This window comes from Chenopodium quinoa, unplaced genomic scaffold (genome assembly GCF_001683475.1).
Source record: "Chenopodium quinoa cultivar QQ74 unplaced genomic scaffold, ASM168347v1, whole genome shotgun sequence".
Taxonomy (NCBI): domain Eukaryota; kingdom Viridiplantae; phylum Streptophyta; class Magnoliopsida; order Caryophyllales; family Amaranthaceae; genus Chenopodium; species Chenopodium quinoa.
The window spans coordinates 13,506-20,952 of record NW_018742817.1 but is presented as its reverse complement, the minus strand read 5'-3'; the positions used below and the strand labels follow the sequence as shown (position 1 = coordinate 20,952).

The 7,447-nt window shown below is 39.5% G+C and overlaps 1 pseudogene; it reads left to right on the top strand.

Annotated features, from left to right (window-relative positions):
* The first annotated feature begins 850 nt into the window (after positions 1-850).
* LOC110725974 lies at positions 851-2,553 on the top strand (annotated as a pseudogene).
* Positions 2,554-7,447: the final 4,894 nt, after the last annotated feature.

The window sequence follows — 7,447 nt, the reverse complement described above, 5'->3', positions numbered from 1 at the left end:
AGGTGAGGAGAGGAAGAAGGTGAATAGATCATTTGTTATACTAAAAGGAGAGGGAAATAGATCATTTCAACTCCCTCCTCTTCCCTCTTAGATGTCCAAAAAAAGAATGACGCATCCCTCCTTTTCTTTTCACTCCCTTTCCCTCATTTTTCTCTATCTAAACATATATGTTAATCTACATATATATATACATACAAAATTTCAAAACTCACATATGATACGGCTTGAAGATTATGTGCACACTTAGCATTATCCACATCATCATAATCGTCATCGCAGTTTAGTCTGGTTGACTGTAAAGAGAAAGGGAAAAAAAACCAAGTTGAGATCCAAAGTAATAAAAGCAAGCTAAAACTTCAGCACAAAGGGGGAAAAAACTATTCATTCAGAATTAATAGGTACATAATACATGCATAGTACCAACACCATAAATTTTAAAAAGTATACATATTCTAACTTCAAGTATTCTTAAATCCTTTGTGATGAAGGAAACCCACATACAAAAAAGTGATAAAGGTCATAAAACACATAGAAGTTTACCTCTTATAGGCTAACATTCATAACTCAACTAGGTTATGTAATAACTTTGTTTTGGGCATTTTAGTTACCATGTTTATAGCCTAGTATATTGTTCATAGTTAGCTTTTTCCTTATTGTTAGCTTAATTAGTGCCTTCTGTTAAGGCTGTAATGTGTATATATTGGCTATGAAGCAAATGCAATACCTCACGGATTATTTCCTTCATGGTATCAGATTTCCTAGGTTAACTTCCGCTGCAACCTAGCTCTCTGCCCCTTCTCTATCCTCGTCTCTATCCTTCCTTTTCTTCTTCCCTCTTCTCATAGCAGCCATGTCAGACACCAAGTTTCACCCTGCCATGACTGTCAGTAATATCAAAACCAATATTCGCGTCACTCTTGAGATGGAGAATGTTGAATATTCTATGTGGGCGGAGTTATTTAAAGTCCACGCGAAATCTCATAAGGTTTTACACCATATAATCCCACCGAAAAAGAAAGCCCCTGCACCTTCAACAGACGACGAGAAGGAAGTGTGGTCAATTTTGGATGCTACTGTCCTCGGTTGGATTTATTCGACCATTTCGCGTGACTTATTGAACACTATCATGGAACCTGATTCAACGGCTAAGGAGGCTTGGGATCGTTTGCGTGACATTTTCCAAGACAATCAAAACTCCCGTGTCGTCACTCTTGAACAAGAGTTTTCCAACACCAATATGGAAGATTTCTCTAGTTTTTTGGCGTACTGTCAGCGCCTTAAGAGTCTTTCCGATCAATTGAAGAATGTTGGAGCACCAGTTGATAATAACCGACTTGTACTTCAATTGGTTTCGGGTCTCTCGGAGCCTTATAATGGTGTTGCAACTTTGATTAGGCAAAGTAACACCTACCGCATTTTTACCAAGCACGCTCCATGCTCACTTTGGAGGAAGCGGGTAAGGCAAAACAGGCGGCAATGGCATCAGCTATGGTGGTGAGTGTTCCACGAGAATCGTCAAATTCTAGTGGTGATTCTGGAGGAATCCGTGGCAAAAACAAGCCTCACAAGAAGTCCGAGAACCGGAAACAATCCGGTTCGGGTGGCGGTGGTCGCGGACAGCCCTCCGGCGGTGGCAGTCAGTCCTCCGGCAGCACTGGTAGTCGGTCATCTGGTGGTGTTCTTGGTCAGCAACAACAGCCTTGGATGACTCCCCCTCCATGGCAGCAGTTCCCTGCTTACGGGTACCAACCTTGGGGGTGGGCTCCTCAATGGGCAGCCCCACCTTCTCCTTATCCAAGCCAAGGTTGGGCCCGTCCACAAGGCCCACAAAAGCAGCCTGGTATCCTTAGTCCACGTCCTCAACAAGCTTTTGCGGCTCAACAGTCCAATTCCTATGCTCCTATGGATATTGACTCGGCTTTGCATACTATGACGTTGCACCAACCCGATCCTTCTTGGTATATGGACACCGGTGCCACTTCTCACATGACCTCCTCCAACGGTAATCTCTCGTCTTATTTTAATTTGCGCAATCATCATAATGGTATTATTGTTGGTAGTGGTCATACTATTCCAATTCGTGGTTGTGGTCATACTACTTTACCTTCCCCGAACCCACCTTTGTCCCTTAATAATGTCCTACATGCACCCAAACTCATTAAAAATTTAATTTTTGTACGGAAATTTACGAAAGATAATTGTGTGTCTGTTGAGTTTGATCCTTATGGTTTATCTGTGAAGGATTATCGGACGGGGAGCCCAATAATGAGATGTGATAGCCAAGGGGACCTTTGTCCTATCACTAGCATTTTTTCAAAGTCTTCTCCATCAACCTTTACAGCTTTAGCATCTTCTATTTGGCATGATCGATTGGGACATCCGGGTTCTTCTATTTTAAAAACTCTGAGTAATAATAAAAACATTGAATGTACTCACTCTTCTAGCTCTAGTGTTTGTCGTTCATGTGTAATTGGAAAACATGTTAAGTTGCCTTCTATGTCTTCGAATTCTATCACTTCTATGCCTTTTGATATTATTCATAGTGATCTTTAGACATCTCCAGTTTTGAGTTCATCGGGTCATCGTTATTATATGCTTGTGTTAGATGATTATTCTAAATTTTTGTGGACTTTTCCTTTAGCCAAAAAGTCGGATGTGTTTGACAAAATTTTATCTTTACAAGCATTCATTAAAACCCAATTTGAATGACCTATTAAAAAATTTCAATGTGATAATGGGAGGGAGTATGATAATGGACCTTTTTGGGCATTGTGTGAGTCTAATAGTATGTCATTCCGTTTATCGTGTCCACATACATCTTCTCAAAATGGAAAAGCCGAGAGAAAAATAAGATCATTAAATAATGTAATTCGAACTCTTCTTGCTCATGCATCTTTACCACCATCATTTTGGCATCATGCTTTGCAAATGGTAACTTACCTTCATAATATTCTTCCAAGTAAATTACTAGAGTACAAGACTCCTCTCCAAATTCTCTATCAAAAGGAACCATCTTACTCTCACTTACATGTCTTTGGATGTTTATGTTACCCCTTAATTCCGTCCACTACCATAAACAAGTTACAACCTCGATCTACACCTTGTGTTTTTTTGGGGTATCCTCCGAATCATAGGGGTTACAAGTGCTATGATTTATCTTCTAATAAAATCATCATTAGGTGACATGTTATGTTTGATGAAAGTGTGTTTCCTTTTGCAAATTTGTATACTCCCCCTTCCCAGGATTATGATTTTTTGGACGAGGGACTTAGCCCATATGTGATGCACTACCTTTCCTTTTCTGGGCCGTCCACACCAGCCCACACCACATCTCCTTCATCACCACAAACTGAGCCGCAACATCCTTCTTCTCCCAGCAGCCCAGTTCGGCTATCAAGCCCACCCACCTACCCTTCTTCCTCTAGCGTCCTTCCTACTACTGGGCAGAATGGGACTCAATTGGACCGTGGGCCTGTTCAATCAGCCACGGCCCAAGAGAGGCCTACCCATGCAGCAAGGCCGGCTGCTTGCTCCTCACAGCCCACAACCGCTCCACCTTCTCCAATTTCACATCCGTAACCTCCTATTCCTACTATCATCACTCGTAGACGTAGTAGACATGGTATAGTCAAGCCTAATCCAAAGTATAAAAATTTTAGTGCAATGACTACTAATGTTACGAAATCACCTTTGCCTCGTAACCCCATTTCTGCCCTTCATGACCTGAATTGGAAAATGGCCATGGATGATGAATTTAATGCTCTTATTAAAAATAAGATGTGGGAGTTGGTGCCCCGTCTGCCTGATGTTAATGTTATTCATTTTATTTGGATTTTTACTCACAATGTAAAATCTGACGGTCCTTTTGAGAGGCATAAAGCCCGTCTTGTAGGTGATGGCAAAACACAACAGGTTGGCATTGATTGTGGGGAGACTTATAGTCCGGTTGTGAAGCCGGCTACTATTCGTACTGTTCTTAGCCTTGCTTTGTCTAAAGCTTGGTCGATCCATCAACTTGATGTTAAGAACGCTTTTCTACATGGTGAGCTTCAGGAGACAGTCTATATGCATCAACCCCTTGGGTACCGTGATAAAACTCACCCTGATTATGTGTGTTTATTGCGGGGCTCTTTATATGGTCTTAAGCAGGCACCCTGAGCGTGGTATAAAAGGTTTGCAAATTTTGTTGCTTCTATTGGTTTCACTAATAGTAAGAGTGACAATTCCCTATTTATTTATCGTCAAGGGAAAAATGTGGCTTATTTGCTTTTATATGTTGATGACATTATTCTTACTACTTCTTCTGATACTCTACGGCGTTCTATTATGTCCCTTCTTAGCTCGGAATTTTCTATGAAGGATTTTGGTCATCTTAATTATTTTCTTGGCATTGCAGTGACAAGACATAAGGGTGGATTATTTTTGTCACAACGCAAATATGCGGAGGAAATTATTGACCGAGCAGGGATGGCTTCATGCAAACCTTCGGCTACACCCGTTGAGGTAAAACCGAAGGACAGTTCCACAGGTTCACCGTGTGCCGATCCTACATTATATCGTAGTCTTGCAGGTGCCTTGCAATACCTTACTTTTACTAGACCGGATATATCTTATGCGGTCCAACAGGTTTGCTTACATATGCATGATCCGAAAGAGAGTCATATGGCTGCTCTCAAACGGGTTATTCGGTACATACAGGGCACTATTGACCATGGTTTACACCTATATCCGTCTTCTATTTCATCTTTGGTTTCATATACAAGTGCCGATTGGGCCGGGTGTCCGGATACTAGACGCTCCACATCCGGATATTGTGTGTATTTGGGTGATAATTTGATTTCTTGGTCCTCAAAACGACAACCTACACTATCCAAGTCTAGTGCTGAGGCAGAGTACAGGGGCGTTGCCAATGTAGTTTCTGAGTCGTGTTGGCTTCGAAACTTACTTTTGGAGTTACATTGTCCGATTAAAAAGGCAACATTGGTGTATTATGACAATGTGAGTGCTATTTATCTTTCTGGCAATCCGGTGCAACATCAACGAACAAAGCACATAGAGATGGATATTTTGTTTGTTCGAGAAAAGGTAGCCCGGGGTGAGGTTCGTGTTCTTCATGTTCCTTCAAGGCACCAAATTGCAGATATTTTCACAAAGGGGCTCCCTCGTGTGCTGTTTGAAGACTTTAAGGATAGTCTAAGTGTCCATCCTCCTCCCGCTTAGACTATGGGGGTATGTTAAGATATATTATTCTAATATATCTTTGGTCAATGTAGATAATTTAGTTACCATGTTTATAGCCTAGTATATTGTTCATAGTTAGCTCTTTCCTTATTGTTAGCTTAATTAGTGCCTTCTGTTAAGGCTGTAATGTGTATATATTGGCTATAAAGAAAATGCAATACTCACGGAGTATTTCCTTCATTAATAAATGTGATGGTTAAAAAATTAATTTTAAAAAGAAAAAAAAAAACCTTAGGTGCCTCAATTTAGGGAAACAAGTTCACAATGGTATAAAATTGACTTCAAATTAAGTATTAATGGTACATATATTCGATTAAAAAAAAAAAAAGGTAACAACATATTTCTAAATGCAACAAACAAATTCTGACTTAAGTGAAATTCATAAAAATAAATAAAAAAAAAATAGCAAAATGAAACAATAGAGGTTGTACTATTAAATACTCTCTTCATTTTTAAATACTTGTTCCACTTTTCTTTTGCGGCCATTTTTAAATACTTGCTCCATTTTCTTATTTGAAAACTTTTTACAATAATTAATTCATTTCTCTCAACTAGTGGATCCAACATAAATCATATTTTATCAATTCATATTCTCTCTCCTACATTTTCTCTACTACTTTTGCTTCTTTTAATTTTTTGTTCTTCCACCAACCCCATTACCTCCATATTTTATTATTTTCTCCAATTTCTTCTAAAATTCCTTACATGGATAAATGGAGCAAATATTAACGGAGGGAGTATATCTTACAATAATTAAAGTTAAACATTAACTTCATAAAGGTGATCAGATAAAATAGAGACACGGTGAGCATAATCCAATTTTGATTGCTTTGAATCCTTCTTCCATGTAAATGGATTGCCAAGAATATATCCCTGCAACAAGATAATTTGCCATTTATAGGTGTTAGAAATCTAGATCGCATACTTAGAATATCGATCTATAAAACTAGATTGTGTAACCTTAAATACTTAGAATATCCAGTATATTGATCAATGATACACATTTCCATTGAAGAGTGTAACGCTATGTGACACTAAAGCAACGTGTACCACTAATAAATTTAATTAAATATATTATTTGTTTTTTACATTTTTTAAACATAGGTTTACTTTAGTCTAAATGGTGAATTGCATTACAGAGTTGTAGGCGTCGTTTGAAGTGCGCCTACGTTAAAAGCATGTTGTGAATATGTTTGGCACTCATAGGAAGTAGGAATTGACATATACGATTAGGGACAAGGAAAGTAGGCTTGAACTTTGGAATATCAGCAGTGGATAACTTTTCAGGGAGTCTATCCTTCACATCCAAAGGAGTGGGAGGCCGTTCCACATAAGTGAAATCCTCAGAGATCTTACTCATATGTTCCTTCAGTTTGTCAAGGGTGGAAACAGTGACCTTGTTTTGTTCCATGGGAGTGACCCTAGTGGTAAGGGTTTGCATCATGGAAGACAGTGCCTCAATGGATTTGTTGATGTTCTCAATGTCTTCTTTAGTGGCCATTGAAAGGTGATGAGTAACGGAGATGACAAAGTTCTCTTTGAACGCCTATTAGAACTGAGAGATTGTTGCGGTAATGGCTCGAACCGTATTGATCTATCCCTGTTCCTTGACCAAGTACTGTGAAATAAAATAATTCACTTAATTGTTTGACTCGTTGCTCAAGATAGGAAAAGAAGGAAAAAAAAATAGACATTTGAAAATAGGTGAGAAAACTCCACTCATTTTTTATTATGACAAAAAAAGAGTGCATGAACCTAATATACGATCATAAACGACCTAGTACACGACTCGAGTCGGAACATAAACAAAGTCAAGATCTATGTTCAACTATTGGTCAAGCTTTGGGTGTCAAAAGGGTACCATGGTTAAGAGTTTGGACGCGTTAGCAAGGCAGCCTCCCTTGAGGGTGTATGCAACCAGGCGGCTCCGCGAGTTCGTGATGAAATCGAACTCGACTCCATGGTTTGGGTGGATTTAATAACTCGAATGAACCCTTATTGCCATGAGTGTTTTTGGGTCGATAGAGCTTAAATCCCCCGGGGCTAAGACGCATGTAGAACACATACGTTTTTTCTGAAAAATCGAAGGAAGTCGACTGTGAGGAAAGAAAATAAGCCACCGGACTGATTTTAGGACTGCCGTGACACGAAAAAAATTCCCGTCACGGTGCACTGTACCGTGACACTGCAGATTCTGCCGTGGCAC